General features: G+C 44.0%; 1 long non-coding RNA gene across 1 annotated transcript; it reads left to right on the top strand.

Moving 5' to 3' along the window:
* The first annotated feature begins 13994 nt into the window (after nt 1-13994).
* LOC120976474 (uncharacterized) lies at nt 13995-15253 on the top strand. The gene is made up of 2 exons (XR_005772000.2): nt 13995-14904; nt 15043-15253. It is a non-coding gene; the product is annotated as an uncharacterized lncRNA (long non-coding RNA).
* Nucleotides 15254-15908: the final 655 nt, after the last annotated feature.

Genomic DNA, 15908 nt, shown 5'->3' with positions numbered 1-15908 from the left:
TCGTTGGCTGGTGTGTGCATGGAAGGTTCCCGTGCCCCACATGCAAGGGAGCTCTTGAGTTTCGTTGGCTTCAGGCCGGTCGCAAGTTTTCTTGCTTCGACATGCATAGACAGTTCCTGAATCCTCGCCATAAGTTCAGGAAAGACAAGAAGAACTTCATCAGAGGTAGAGTTGTCAAAAACTCTGCACCACCTGCATTTACAGGCCAGCAGACCCTGGATCAGCTAAACGCTCTCGAGCCAGATCCAGAGCGTCCAGGGTACTTCAAGGGGTATAATTCTAAGCACTCCTGGACTCACAAAACATGCTTATGGGATCTGCCGTACTTCAAAGACCTCCTTTGCCCACACAACATCGACGTGATGCACACTGAGAAGAATATCGCCGAGGCACTTTTTGGTACATTGTTTGGCATAGATGGGAAGTCAAAGGATAATACTAAGGCTAGAGTCAATCTGGAGGCGCTATGTGATAGGCCGTTACAAAACATGAAAGAACCGAAAGGAAAGCAGAACTGGACGAAGCCAAAGGCATGGTTCAATCTTGGAAGGCTAGCTATGAGGGAAATTATCTTGTGGGTGAAAATGCAGTTGATGTTCCCCGATGGGTATGCAGCGAATCTACAGAGGGGAGCCAGTCTTGATAAATTGAAGATATTTGGTCTCAAGAGTCATGATTGGCACATATGGATTGAGCGGGTAATGCCGGTGATGTTGCGTGGCTTCATCCCTGAGGATGAATGGCTAGTACTGGCAGAACTCAGCTATTTCTTCCGTGTTCTTTGTGCGAAAGAACTATCGCCTGGCGTGCTAGAAGAAATGGAAGAGTTGGCGCCGGAGTTGATCTGCAAGTTAGAGAAGATCTTTCCACCGGGCTTCTTTAATCCAATGCAACATTTGATTTTGCATCTCCCGACCGAGGCAAGATTGGGGGGGCCCGTGCAAAATTGTTGGTGCTACCCAACTGAGAGGATGTAGAAGACGCTTCGACAAAAATGTAAAAATAAACGTAGAATTGAAGCATCGATGGCTGAGGCATTCATCACTGAGGAGGCGGCAAACTTCGTGACAGCACACTACGAAGCCAAAAATCGTCATTTGCATAATCCGAAGCCTCGGTACAATGCTGACGACCCTAAAAAGGGTGAACCTCAGCCTATTCAAAGGGAATCTCGCACCAGCCAGTGTTTCAAATCCAGTATCTTTGGATAACGAACAATGGCGGACCATTTCGTTTTATATCTTCAACAACCTGATAGAAGTGTGGCCGTACATCGAGTAAGTTCTCGGTACATAGTTTCGCAACTTCTATTGGTTCTCGCAAAGCAAGGAGGCGGCTATCCCGGTTTCATCTCTTGGTTCGAACAAACGGTAATTTCTATTAGACTTGTAGGCTAATTTGTAGGCGGCTATCCCGGTTTCATTCGCTAATTTGTGCGTAATGCAACAATCCTTTCATATTAAACTTGTAGGCTAATTCAGAGTCTATGGACGCCGAATTGAGACAAGTCGCTAATGGTTTTGACTATAAGGTCCGTTCATTTGACAAATACGACATCAACGGGTATCGTTTTCGTACCTATGGCAAAGAGCTATCTATGGCCGACCGAAAGTCTACAAATTGTTGTGTATCTGCTATCGGCGAAGGAGGTACCGAGTATTATGGGAGAGTTGAAGCAATTTATGAACTTCTATTCTATGGTGAAAACCCACCGAATGTCGTAGTCTTCAAATGTTATTGGTTTCAGCCGAAGGAGACTAGAAGGACTCATGAACATATAGGGCTAGTTGAAATCAACCAAAGCACCCATTTAGATGTTCCTGATGTCTATATTACGGCTCAACAGGCGACCCAAGTATTCTATCTACCGTGGGCCTACCAAACTAATCCAAATCTGAAAGGTTGGGATGTCGTTTATGAAGTGCCGCCACGTGCTAGACTATCTCCCCCAAAGGAAGAGGATTATGAACCTCACATTAACCCAGACACATATGAAGGAGAATTCTTCCAAGAGACACGTCTTTCCAAAAAGCGTTTCAAGAACCGCTATACTTCACCCCAAAACATTGAAGTAGACAGCAACAGTGAATCCGACATCACCCCAGAGGAGGAACAAGAAGAGCCGGAACAAGAAGAGGTTACTGCTGCGGATGACCTGTCATTGCTTGACCGATTACGTCAAGGTGGCCTTCCACATGTTGATGCCACTGAACCCTATGAGCCCGTCATTGATTATAGTGATGATGATGATTATGCATTTATTGATGATACTGATCGAGATTATTAGTAGTGTCAGGTATTAAATTTTTTAATGTTGTACTTGATGATGATACACTTAAGTGATACACATATTATTATTCATGTCGGTCTTTTTTTTATGTTGTACTAATTTCGTTTACTGTTTGTCATGGCAGGTGTTGAAAGATGGTGGGCGCTGGTCAGGAGCGCGCCAAGGCCCCTTCTTCGTCGGCGCGTGGTCTGAGGTCTTCGATTCCAGACGCACCTCTCCGCCGAGCGTTGCTGGACAGTATGTCCACACCGCCGGGCCCTTCTTCGTCGACCGCGGTGCCCAGCAGGGGACGAGGTAGGAAGAGAGGAGGTGGGGCACGTGGTCGCGGGAGAAGAGGTAGGGTGACTGCTACGGCGCATTCCTCGCCGCCACCCCTAGCTGTTTCACCCGAGCACGTGACTGCTAGGGTGGACTCGTCCGAGGAGGAGGCTACACGGACTCCGGTCCACGAGCCTCCGGTCCACGGGTCTTGGGCCCACGAGCCTCGGGTCGACTGGCCTTCGGCCCACGAGAGTTCGGCCCACGAGACCCCGGAGGAGCACACGTCCGGATGGGGTACCTGGCCGGATCAGCCCGAGGAGCCGAGTGGCCATGCTGATGATGGCGGGGAGCCGACTGATCTTGAGGAGGAGGGTGGCACCGTCTACCAGCGTGGTGCTACACGGCTCCCGTCCGTGCCGGCGACCCGCGAGCAGAGGTGGTTGATTTTCCCTGATGGGGAGAGGTACGTAAGTGCATTTAATATTTTTGTACCTTCTGCATTCACGTTTCTTCAAATAACTAATGCGTTGGCCTTGTCATGCTGCAGGGGTTGGGACCACCATCATAGTGTCCGCCGGCCCAACTCCGTCCTTGGAGTTCTTTGCCGGCAAAACTTCCCGGGGTTTGTCACGTTGCCTGGTGAGGGTAGGCTTCCAGAGCTTGGATTGAGCTGGGAGCACTACGTGGCTGCCCCGGCCCCGCCGGATGAGATTATCGACGGTGTCGTGTGCGACACGAGGGCAGACATGGTGATCAGAAAGTTCTGGGTAATTTCTCCTTTACACATTTCAAAATCTTCAACTAGCTAGTTATTAATTGTACTAATCAATATTGTCTCATTTGATTGCAGACATTCTACAGGTGTGAGGAGGGATACGAGGAGGACGCGGCACATGTTATCGAGAACGTCTGCAAGTGCCTACTCCAGAACTTACGGCACGAGGCTCGGGTGCAGGCTGTTCGAGACTACTACGCCTTGCGTGGTATCAAGAAGACCAAGCTGGCGTGCCGCGATAAGTTCCTGAGTAAGGAGCAGTACATGAAGGTAATTCTTAAGGCCTTCTACTTAAGTTCCTTCATTTAGTAATTCTTAGCCGTAGCGCTCAAGTTTCTATTTGCTAGCTTAGGCGCCTCCGAGATGGTGTGCGGATCGGATGGATTGTTGGGAGGTGTTGGTCGATGAGTGGTGCTCAAAAGAATGGCTAGCCCTCCACAATGAGGCCAAGGACAAACGTGCCCAAATGGAAGGTGTGCCACACCATCAAGGCAGCTCCAACTTATATCAGTTCGGGCGCAACTGGGTATGTGGTTTGCTTCATGATTCATGCAATTCATTCATCATGCTAGCTTGAGCCCTTTAATTACTAATTTTCATTGTTTCTCTCTTTCAGGCACGCCACAATAAGGCGGATAAGGTGCCAGAGGTGTACGACCTGTATGCCATGGCCCACACTGCCTCTTTCAAGAAAGTCAAGGCTTTCTCTCAGTCTGACCTCGATGATGCAAACAACTTCACCAACATCTCCTCCCACAACAAGCTCGTGAGATATAGAGATGAGGGGAAGGCGAGGAAAGGGGAGGACTTTAACCCGAGCCAGGGTCCCATTGATCCAGAGCTGGTGATGATATCTGGTGGCGGGAGGTCCCATGGCTCCATAGCCATTGGAGATGGACTTATCCGTTGTCCTAGCACTCTCCCGGAGATCAAGGCGCGCCAGTCGAGCTCCGCTCCTGAGATAAGGCCTCGTGAACGGCCAGTGCAACTCGCCATCAAGGTTAGTGATACGTACTCAGTTATCTTTCTCCATTACATTGTGTGCGCTTCCATCAATGATTACAAATGGTCATGTGAGTGGTGTTGCAGGCTGCTATACAGACTGAGAGAGATAGAACGGAGAAACTTCTGGCGGAGGCGGCGGAGAGGCAGTGGGAGATGGAGGAGAGGACGAGAAAGATGATGGAGGAGGAGAGGGCACGGAATGACATGCAGGCAAGGGCCATGTACGAGCTCCTTGTGGTAAGTTTCTTCTCCAGATTACTTGCTAGTCTTAACATTTGAGTCTCATTACTAACTAGTATGACTCTGTTGTGAAAACCAAATGTGCAGTCTGTGTGCGAGAAGTCCGGTCAGCCCGCTCCGCCGATGCCAGTGATTGCTCCTGGGAGCACGGTGAGTTTAATTTGAATGGACATTACTTGCTAGTCTTAACATTTGAGTGTCATAATGCTAACGAGACATTGGAAATGATCTTTGGTGCAGCTTAACTCCAGAAACGCATCGCACGATCCTTCTCCAGGTAGCGGCACTAGCCACCCCGCTCCTACACCTCCCTGATCACGGTAAGTTTCTCTAGTGTTTTGCTTAACAAATGCATAAAGACCTAGACTTAGCTTTATTTCCTCCAATATGCTTACCATAATGACCTAGAGTTAGCTTCTTTTCCTCCAAAATGACCCATTTTACCTAGGTTAGCTTATAAATGATGCAGTTCATCCAAGTTAGCTCAAAAATGACCCATTTTACCTAGATTAGCTCCTAAATGATCCATTTTACCTACGTTAGCTTTAAAATGGCCCATTTCACCTAGGTTAACTCCAAAATGACCCATCTTACCTAGGTTATCTCATAAACGATCCATTTCAACTAATTTAGCTCATAAATGATCCATTTGACCTAAGTGAGCTAAAAAAGATCCATTTCACCTAAATTAGCTCTTAAATGATCCATTTCACCTAAGTTAGCTCAAAAAGATCCATTTCAACTAAATTAGCTCATGAATGATCCATTTCAACAAAGTTAGCTCAAAAAGATCCATTTCAACTAAATTAGCTCATAAATGATCCATTTCAACAAAGTTAGCTCAAAAATGATCCATTTCAACTAAGTTAGCTCATAAATGATCCATTTGACCTAAGTGAGCTAAAAAACGATCCATTTCACCTTAGTTACCTCAAAAACGATCCATTTGACCTTAGTTAGCTCATAAACGACCCATTTCAACTTAGTTAGCTCATATATGATCCATTTCACGTAAGTTAGCCCATAAATGACATACTCTTCTTGTTCTAGTCTTCTTCTTGTTCTAGTCACCTATTTCTAACTTTCTTATTTTTCATTTTGCAGATTTCATTCACTTGACGAAAGCTTGCATAGATGGAGTGCTCCTTATCCCTTTCTCTGTTTCTTTTGTATCGTTGAACTATGCATGTATCTTGGTAGTTGGATGAACTATGCTATGTATGATGGAACTTGGTTGTTGGATGGAACATATGTGATGGAACTATGTATGATGGAACTCTGCATGTTGGATGGATATCTTATATGTTTGTTGTGAAAATTGTTGTCATATATATCATATATATCTTATATGTTTGCTGTGAAATATATCTATATATGTCATATATATTTGTGATGAAAATTGTTGGATTTAATAAAAAACAGAAAAAAGAGCCAATATGCAGGCTCTTTGCCGTCTGCCACCGACGGCAACGGGCTCTTTGCCGTCTGCAGCGGACGGCAAAGAGGCCACGTGGCATCCAGCTGTGCTTCCTGGGAGCTGACCCATTTGGTCAATTTGCCTACAGTGGCAGACGGCAAAGAGTAAAAGAGTTTGCCGTCAGCGGCGGACGGCAAAGGCCTGCCATGTAGTGACGTGTAGATGACATCATATGACAGACGGCAAAGGCACTAGAAAGTTTGCCGTCCGCGGCGGACGGCAAAGGCCTGCCGTTAGCCACTTAACGGACTGAAGGCACAATTATTGCCGTCCGCCCTCTTTGCCGTCCACGGCGGACGGCAAAGGGCCTTTGCCGTCAGCCGCCAGGAAGCAGACGGCAAAGTAGCTGTTTACCGTAGCCTACTTTGCCGGAGCCTGTTGCCGTCCGCGGCTGACGGCAAAGGCCTTTGCCGTCCGCCGTTCGTGCCTTTGCCGTCCGCCGTGGCAGACGGCAAAGTAGCTGATTCCAGTAGTGTACATCTGGTGAGAAGGCTGATGGATGTTCACCTTTCTGATGAGCCTCATAGGATTCACGGGAGATTAACTATTAACGGTGTCTTCTCGATGAAATCTATGTATGTTGATCTAATTGACTCTGGTCTGATCTCAAAATCCATACATATTTGGAAGATCAAAGTGTCGTTAAGAATCAAAGTCTTCATGTGATTTGCTCACAAGGAGGTGATTCTGACTAAGGATAACTTGGCAAAGCGTAATTTGAAGGGTAGTTAAAGATGTTGCTTTTGTGATCAAGATGAAACTATCAAACACCTCTTTCTTAACTGCCCGCTAGCCAAATTGTTATGACGTTCGATTCATATAGTCTTCAATATCACTCCTCCAAATAGTATTCACACGTTGTTTGTGACGTGGCTAAATGGAGTAGAGCCCAATACTGCGAGACATATTCGGATAGGAGTGTACGCATTACTCTGGGCTCTATGGAAATGCAGAAATGATATGATTTTTAATAGACAATCTTGTATAATTTTTTTGCAGGTTATTTACAGGGTCATGGCTTGGATCCGTACGTGGTCATTATTCTCCTCTACGGAAGCCAAGGAGTCTTTGGTTATCGGGTCTACCCGATGAAAGATGGTAGCTCAGGATATCTACAACCGGTTTGGACGACGGTCCAGTAATAAACTAGGTGTTTAGTCATCCCGTCCTATTTTCGCCGGGTGTGATTTTATTAGCTTTTTATTACTTTTTCAGCTTTGATAGAGCCTGTGCTAGACCGCAGACTTTTTTGATACTTCGCTTAATAAAGGGATGATCCTCCTTTTGTAAGAAATAAACCTCGTCGAACGGCGCCAAAAGCTATCATTTTCCCCCTCGGAGACCCGCATTTGTAGTCGCCCAAGTATCAAGCATGAAGGCCGACCGCACCTCACAACTGTCCACGGAAGAGATATTTGTAAGATCCATCAACGTGTGTGCAGGTTTCATCCTTGTCCTGAAGCAGTCAGGGGCCATCCCAAAGAACAGCAATAGATGCCGACATCCATCCGCAATGGTTCGAAAGTACGCCGCGTTGGAATCGCCTCTAAGTGTCCAGGTTAAGCGACCCTGAAGCCGCCAATAAATCTCCTCATTCTGTTTACCGTATAAAGGTCCAGGTAAAAGGCCTATGTAGGAGGAGTGAAGAGGGAAAAGGAGTGAGGGGACGTGTTTACCTGCTGTGTCGGCCCTGCCGAAGGGGGAGGAGAAAGCAGGGCCGTCGATGGAATTCATGCCAACCAACAAGTGAATGTATTTCCGTTTTAAGAAACATGCTAAGGTTGAAAACCCGGGGTCTTTAACTTTGCGGCTGAAAAAAGAAAGCTTGAGCTAGCGCTTGTGCGCTCCAGATCAAAGTACTACTCGTACTAGCTTAGCCCTCGCCATCTACCTGCTCAAACAGTTTAAGTTCGGCTAGCCTAGCTGTTGTGCGCATCGACCGGCCAGGCCAGTTCACCGAACCTAGCCGGCCGGCAGGCCAGAACACCAAACACAAGTCGGCGGGTCACCGTTCTTTGACTCCAGACGCACCTTCTTCTTCTTCCTCCACCAGCAAAGGGTGGCTACGCACCTCCTATATCTAGCCCGCAATTGTTTAACCAGCTAGTTAATTGCCGGAGAATCATATCGGCAAGGAATAGATGCATGCAAGCGTGCCCATAGTAGTAGCTAGCGCAGCCTTAGCTCAGCATGCACACACCCACCCGTCGATCGATCTACTCCAATTAGCTCCGGCGAGGGTGCAAAGATTCCAACTATTCTTCACCAGCTTTTGCAAAAGGTGACGAGATCGATCGACACACATACATCGACCATCGATCCATGTATATGCCGGGCCGGAGTAGCTTTCCCGTCCATAAACAATGGCCAAGATATGAGGGAAAGGCTGGCTCCCCCTATGGCATGGCGACAGGAGGACGACGCCTTTGGCCTGCCCATCTAGAAATGGTATCTGGTCCCTGTTCATCTTGCTCATAAAACGTACTTATTCCTCACGCTCATGTGCTCTGCTTTCCTGCCTCGATGCATGCTTGCATGATTCTTGTGCCTTTTGTCCGTTCCCAAGAATAAAACAGGTACAGGTACAAGAGTTACATCCCCAGCCAAAGCTGGCTCTTCCTCTTGAATTGGAAAAGGGAGGTCCCGAAGGTTTCCAAATACGGTACGTGAGTACGTCCCATTTCAGAATAGAACTGGCTACCTCATCCATTCATCTTCTTGTTTTTGGACAGCACAACAACCCTATAAACCAACTTTTAAGAGCACCCGGTATATATCCTGCCGTCAACTCACGTTGCTATTGTCTTAGCCGCATATTGTTATTCCATATTTGTGGACATGGTATTTCCTGGTGACCTATCTACAAGGCCAAACATCCAATTGTAAGCTTTTGAGTCAAATCTTAAATGATAAGTGTATTTTTCATCCCGTAACTATTGTTATTCCCTACTCCTATTGCCGATTTGATTTTGCTATAGAAGTGTTGTTGTTATTTTATAAATTGAAGTTCCTTAATTTTCTCCATGCAAGGTATATTGTTGTGTATCAACTAGGTGCAATCCTGGTCTTCCTACAACGGTAGGAGGTAAAGGATATCATGGAACCGGGTGGGTGAACTCTCAAGATTATTGTCACGGAATTTTTGTTTTGCCATGGGTGAAGATCGCATATGTGGACTTGAGGGCATATTTGAGTTGCTATATTTCCAACACGCGGGAACTGAAAAAACCTAGGATTGTTGTGACATGCCATCTTGAATCCTACATTATTCGAAGGACGTTTGGTTGCTCACAATAAGGACATAGGAATTTTTCAAAGTGTTGGATTCGATGGAAATTTTTTAACAAAACATACTGCAAACGAATCCTCGAGACAAAACCCAGTGGATTACAATGATATAGATCACAAAGGAAAAACTCTTGGGATTACAATCCTCTAAGGCCTCCTTTTGGTTCACATGATAAGAATATCATAGGAGTAGGGAAATCGTAGGAAATGAGATGACATGTGTCTCAATTCCTGGAAAAGAGATGTATTTTGATTCATAGGATAGAAATTTTTCCACTGGATCTGAGCTAGTGTATTTTCCTTTAAAATATGAAGGATAGGAACCAAGCCTGCATATGAATAGGAACCCATTCCTACAAACCAAAGGGATCAAAAGAAAGCTCTCCCATAGGAGTCCTACCCAATAGAATTACTTCAAAATTCATGTAAACCAAAGGAGGCCAAAAAACTATTGAAATTCCTTTCAATCAAAGAGGCCCTGATTTTTTTATGCTTGTGATTATGCAACCTGATTATTCAACTATTTGCTTTTCATTTTGCACATGACTTTATAGTTTTTTTAATTGTATATGACTTTGTTATCTTGTTGGTTAGATGCATATAAGAATGAAAAGGATGGACATGGAGTGCATAAAACTATTCCTTTATCTAAGAATATAAAAAGATTGAGCATAAGGTACATGGCTCATTGTCACTGATTGGCATCTTTACTAGAGTAACGGCCTAACGTTCAAGTCTTCCTGTTTTTTAAAATTTTGAACATAATAGAAGTAAGCGGGCCAATCGAGTGACCAAAATTAAAGGAGGATCATTATTAACAGTAAAAGACGTGGCGCGGATTCGGTTCAGGGCGGATATATTAAACTATGCCAAGTGAAGATCATTTTCATTACTATGGAAAAGATTGATAGAACAATCCAAAACGAAATACGTGAAATTCCATATATGAAGCAAGTTTCAAGTAATTGCTCGAGTTTTAGAAAAGGCTGCATGGAATCATGGTTGGGAAGGTTAGTATATCAAAAGACATTGGAATTGATAATCTAGAGATAGGAATAACTCGTTTGTCGTTATTGGGAAAAGGATGGCTAAAAGAAGTCCACCTCAACAGAATTTATTGATAGGACTTCCAGTTGTTTGTTGAATAAACAATTGAACAAATAATATCATTACTATACTTAAGAATAAAACTCTAAAACAAGCCTAGTTATTTTGCTATGGTGGGTGCTAATTCCTTCCAACTGCAGTCTTGGAGGTTATATCCTAGTATATCAAAGCAAAGATCAGTTCCTTAGGACATGTATATCGATGCTTAACAGCCAGAGAAAGGCTATGTAAAAAATAAACGGGGAGAGTAATATGAGTCCCTATATATACCATAAAACATTATTTTGAGGGAACAGAAAAAACACATTATATCCTTGAGTCGTTGCCATAGAAGAGATTGGCCTTTTCTAAAACTCGAGCAATTTCTTAGCAGTTTGATTGGCCTTAGGAGAGTCGCAGAAGTTTTCTCAATATACCTTAGGGCACGGGTATCATTTGTAAAATGTTTGCTCAAACATGCGTAGGCCAATCAACATTTTTTCACTTTATACCCTGGTCAAAATGTTTGCTCAACTTGGTAATCGTCTGCGCATGAGATTGGCCTGCCCGACATGCATCATTTGATTTGACATACGAAGTAAATATTTTGTGAGGCATATATTCAGATGATTTAAATATGAAATGGAACACCTATATACGCATGAGCTTCTGAGGAATAATTCAGCCACACAATTGACGACAAACGGTTGGCCACAATTGTAAAATAATTGTGAGAATATACTATTGCACAGACAATTGTTTCGTTGAAATTTACTACCAATACATGTGAAAAGAAGTAGTTAGTGATATTACTTTGTATAAAGTGGATTCTTCAGACGCACTAGCTACACTAGTTACAATGTGATCCTAGCTAGCTGGCTAGCGGCGTACGTATCTATTTGTTCTAACCAAGAAATTAATCTTACCGAAGACAAAAATATTCCCTCCTCTTAATATAATGCGCATTAGTTTTTGCAAAGTCAATCTTCACAAATTTTGATCAACTTTATAGAAAAAATTATTTATGACTACAATTTCAAATATATACCGTATGATAATATATTTCACAATGAATTTAATGGTACTGTTTTAGTACTCTATATGTTGATAAAGTTTTCTAAAATTTGGTCAAATTTACGTAGTTTAGCTTAAAAATCGAATATGCACTATATTTCAAGACGAAGGGAGAGTAATTTGTAGTATAGCACGGTGGAGGATGTGAACCACATCTTCTTCACCTGCGTGTCCACGCAGTTCCATTGAGTTGCCTCTGCGAGGTGGTTGGTGGTCGTTGGTGCAACACCAGCTTCCCTGACCTGTTTGTGGAACTCCAAGCCACCACGCCTCGCTCCCGCCACATTAGGTGGCTGAGCATAGGGGTCCTCGCTTGGACGCTCTGGACGGTCCGCAATAAACTAGTTATCCAGCGTGCTCCTCTCTCCAGTGTGCCACTAACGCGATTTTCAAAATGTGTGCCTATTTGTAGCTTTGGCGGCCAAACGGCCACTTAGCTGCCCGCAGGATCACGCCATCGACATCATCATCGCAGATCTTCGTGCGCTGGCCTTACGCTTGGCTCCACTGCTTCCACCGCCACCTCCGGAGCTGTACTAGGCTCTTCAGGACTTCGTTGGATCTCCTTGGGCTTACTACCTGTGTATGTTAGTTTGCTACCTTTGTGTGTTTGGGGTGTGAACTTATCTGGGGTTACATGTAGCTCTAGCAGATTGCTTTATATATAAAGCGGGGCGAATGCCTTTTTCGGTAATTTGTAGTAGGAAATACTTATTCCGTGTGTTTCTTTGGTACCTTGACAGATAGATAGTTCCTTTTTCGCGATAGTACACAAGGAACACATACTCAGCAGGTTTGGGCAGTAATGGACAGTTCCCCTTGCCCCTGGTTGCCATGCGGTGAGGTGAGGAGGACCTTAGATTTTTCTAGGCATTTTCAAAAGTTCAATTAATGTGATTTCTTTGGATTTCAGCGGTAATGTTTTGACAAAGGGTAGGATGCCGTCAAGAATAAAGGTACTCTAGTTCTCTACGGTTGTGTCTTATCGGAGTAATGGAGTTGAACTCTAGGTTTAAGATCTTGGAGATTCTAGGTTTACGTCCTCGCAGATTCGTTCGTAAGGATCTCAGTTTATGTTTGTGTTTTTTGTCGTTTTTGTTGGTGGGACTAATTGTGATTTTGGAGTCATATTTTAGTGTTCTAGTGAAGTTCTTGTGGTTCGAAGACATGTACCTTTAGGGGTTCATTCATGGTACAAGTACGATCAGGGTTCAAGGCTTACCATCCTTTTGATGGGCTACTCAAGAGTATTTTTGAAATCTATGAAGGTACTGATTAACTTTATTTGTTTTGCAGTGAAGTGATCAATTTTATACAGGTGTACGGTTGGCGGTGCCACTGCTCTGATATGACTACAGTCTCTTTAGCTAGCGTTCAGCGGTTTTCCGTGTAGTTGCGGAGATTTATATTAAGAAGAAGTTGTTTTCAAGAAATTTCATTTTACTTTTTTGCTTTGTAATTTCATGGATCTATGATCCCTAAGCTTTACTGACTTCAAAAAAAGTTACAAGTCACTCCAAATAAAATAAAAAACTAGTTTTGGGGGTTAGGTTCAACAACTACTACGTGTAATATCGAGCCCACGCATGCTCCCACTAGCTATAGGGCAAGTTGTTGGAGTCACTTGTTAAACATATCGCATTGCACACGCCCACGTAGCCGTTCCTGCACGCTGACAGAGACTGACAGTGCCTAGCTAGCTTGCGGTGGTCAAATGTCAACATGTTCAGGCTATTCTGCACAGTATTACTGCTTCGCAGATTCTCAGTGAGAGAGGGGTGAGGTCTAGAGAGAACGATAGAGAGGTCAGAGGATGGCATGACCGCCGGCGATTGGCCGGAAGAGGCGGTGCGCAGGATGCGCATGTGCGTTAATTCAGTTTAGAATTACAAGGCGCATTGGGAGTGTTACTGCACTTGCTTTCGGTCAGAGAGATTCAGTAGTACGAGTAGTACAGGGCATGCATATAGTACCACCACTTCATCTGGACTCATGTCCCGTGTACCTGGAAAGAAAGAATCTGTAAAATTGAACTAGTACTGAGTTCATTGTTATATAGATATTTTTGTTCGAAAAGGAGGTTAAACCCTCAGCCTGTGCATTATTGTAATGCACAATCATTTTAAGCAGAGTATACAAAACAAAGACAACCATAGCCGAACCATCACATGATATGAATAACACCTATGATTAAGTCAACTTCTTCAGCAGCAAATGAGCTATAGAGTTCATAAAACCCCTGTTCTTGTGCATCACAAAAATCAACTCTTCTAGCTAGGTCCCAGAAAGCAATAATGCATGTAAAGTAGTCGACCTTGCTGTAGTTGGTTGGACGGTCCAAGGCAAAGCTTATCTCGTCCATGGGATGTTTGTCCCACATTGGAATTGAAGAGATCAAGATGGAACAGAAGCTAGCGATAGGTGGCTACAACCTACAGGTGGTGGTGGTGGCCAAGACAATTATTATCAGTATAATTCATCTCTCTCTTGTTACATCAATCGGCCAATGGAGGCATCCCCCCGTTTATTCCGTTCAAACGGGAACGGTGCTTCATAGCTCCACTAGTGCATCCTTTCCCTCTCCTATAAATACCGTACGATCCCCTTCTCAACTCACCATCCAAATAAACAGTAATGTTCTACAGAGATGCAAGAAGCAGATCTCTCAGTAGACTAGCTACGTAATGGAGATAGAGAGAGGGAGGGTAGAGAGAAAGAGGGGGAGAAGATTGGCCGGCCTGTTTTCCGGAGGAGACTTCTTCAATTCTTGTCTTTGTTTCTTGATGTTGGGAGGAAGGGAGTGAGGTGGAGGCTGACAGAAGAGAGTGAGCACACATGGTGCCTTTCTTGCATGGTGAATTAATGGGAGAAGTTCATGCTTGAAGCTATGTGTGCTCATTTCTCTCTCTGTCAGCCATTATAACTCTCTCTCTCTCTCTCACTCTCTGTGTGTGTGCGCGCGCGCGCGTGAACTTTTGGTGATCTCTTTCTTTGAGCTACCTAATTACATACATATGTGATCTGCAGAAGAGAGGTGGGTGCTGTGTGTGGAAGTTGACAGAAGAGAGTGAGCACCCATGGTGTTTCCTTAGCATCAAGGGGCATGCCAGGGAGCTATGCGTGCTCACTGCTCTATCTGTCAGCCACTGATCAGACCCCATTTCTTGCATGCAATCACATATCCCAGGGTTTATGCAGTTTCCATGATCGGCGGCAGAGGGAGGTGAGCTGGGCTTTGGAGGTCTGACAGAAGAGAGTGAGCACACGCGGTGGTTTCCTAGCATGCGAGCGCCATGCTGGGAGCTGCGCGTGCTCACCCTCTCTCTGTCAGCCATTCACCATCCCCATCTCTCTTCTATCTGCTGCCAATCAATCGACGAACAACCAAAGAGGGCACTGAGATCCATGGTCAGTAAATTTCTTTCCCGGATCTCATGTTTCATTGCTACTAGTATATGCTTGTTATGTTTGCAGCACAATACTACTGCACCTTGATTTCCTCCTGGTCTACTAATGAGCTGATCGATCCATGGTTTCTCTTTTCAGTAATATATGCAGGCAAACAGTAGGTCGGCGTTCTGAATTTCAGAGACTGGGTTTCCTGGGTTTTTGAGAAGGTTTAGCCCTCATAGCAGATCGCTTCCATTGAAGCTAGCTCACTTCTCTCTCTAGTTGTAATGCGTAGAGGTCATGTCTTCTCAAAGAACATGTGTTAATAGCTCTGCTGAGATTGAATGAAAGTAATATTTCCTTTGAATCTCTAAATGCGTGATCTGAAACTTTGTTCTGTGCTCAGATATACTCTCCCTGTTATTTCATGTACACATTGCAACTTTGTATTTTGTTCAGATATTTTATTTTCCGCCTTATATTTGTTTTTCGTTCTTGCAATTCAAGCAGGTGCTAATTTGATTGTAGATCAGTTTCAGCAAATATTCAGTAATGTACATATTCCAAATAAAACGTTGACACGTGCCTAAACTGATGTATAAATTCCAGTTAAAGTGCATTATTTGATTCTCATCTATCTTTTCCCCATTTCTTATCTCTAAATCAAAGTTGTCAAGAGAAGATGGCACGGGAGAGTATATGCCGCTCCATCTTCTTCCTTTGGAATATGCAGTCAATGATCATACAGTCACCTAGTTATTATTAGATTAATAAGAATAAACCAGCCATTATTGGAAAAAAAATCCTTATGCATTGCATAAAAGCAGCAAACTTCATTAATTATATAGCATGACCACAATAAATATGTCCTCCAGCTTTTAAAAATACAAAATTAGTATTTCCATACTACTAAACCCATAAGTATAAAGTGAAACTGTCAGGGACAGCCTATGCCTATATGTACAATCCTAGTTAAAGTAATTGCTCCTTATATGCTTTAATTTGTAGTAGTGCACCAAAGA

Source organism: Aegilops tauschii, chromosome 3, assembly GCF_002575655.3.
Source record: "Aegilops tauschii subsp. strangulata cultivar AL8/78 chromosome 3, Aet v6.0, whole genome shotgun sequence".
Taxonomy (NCBI): domain Eukaryota; kingdom Viridiplantae; phylum Streptophyta; class Magnoliopsida; order Poales; family Poaceae; genus Aegilops; species Aegilops tauschii.
Note: the sequence above shows the minus strand (reverse complement) of the source record. Positions and strands in the feature narration are given on the sequence as shown.